The sequence below is a fragment of the Miniopterus schreibersii genome (genome assembly GCF_964146895.1).
Source record: "Miniopterus schreibersii genome assembly, chromosome: 8".
In the NCBI taxonomy this organism is placed as follows: Eukaryota; Metazoa; Chordata; class Mammalia; order Chiroptera; family Miniopteridae; genus Miniopterus; species Miniopterus schreibersii.
In genome coordinates, this window is record NC_138109.1 from 24,662,587 (window position 1) to 24,663,444 (window position 858).

An 858-nucleotide genomic window follows, 5' to 3' on the forward strand; every position below is an offset into this window, starting at 1 on the left:
AAGAAATGGCTCTTCTGTTTTAATGAAAGAATCATGAATATGTGTTAATAAGAGGTAGGGGGTCCATTGAAATTATTCTGTATAAAGCTAATAGGATGCATGGGTCCCCATCCACCTCTGTTGAAATGGGAGAGACGGGCCTCATCCCTTTAAGGCCTGATAAATGCTGATCACAAGAGCACTATGTAAATCGGGGAGACTGAAGCAGCTGACTGCAGCTTCCAGGATCATTCAAGAAATAGCTGACCCTCCTGGAAGTGAATGGACCAGAATAAGCTATGCGGGGAAGCCCAGAGCCACAGCTCTCTGAGGTGGGTTTAAGGAGTCATTTCAGAGAGTGAATCCAAGGGGCACTTCAGCTTAACGCTTTCTTTTGCACCAGGAAGTGAGGCTGCTATTTGCTGTCAGTCTACACAAGTGCTTTGGGAAGAACCCTGACAGACACTTTTGTCACTGTCCTTGAAGTTAGTGTCCTTAGATCTGCTGCAGTAGCCTAACAGAAAACCTGCTTCTGTTTTTGACTGCCTCAGACTCAGATGAGATGGCTTTCAAATGTTTTTACCTGGAAGACCATCCATCTCAGGATTGTATTGTTTTAGACCTTTCTTAATACTATATTATACTTTCATTCCAGGTCTGTGGCTGGACCCTGCAGCCCTCCCTTCTAAAACTCACACAGCAGAGCACTAAAACGTTCCTTCCAGCCTTTCAGTTTCCTTCTCCAGGTGTGGTTCCCGTGTCAACACGAGGCACCATCCTGAGCCTGGTGCTGGCATCCCGGCCCTCTGGTAGTCTTGCTCTGCCATTTCCTGTTCTCTGAGGCAGCACTAAGAAAGTCACCCATCGAGCCAGGTTTGA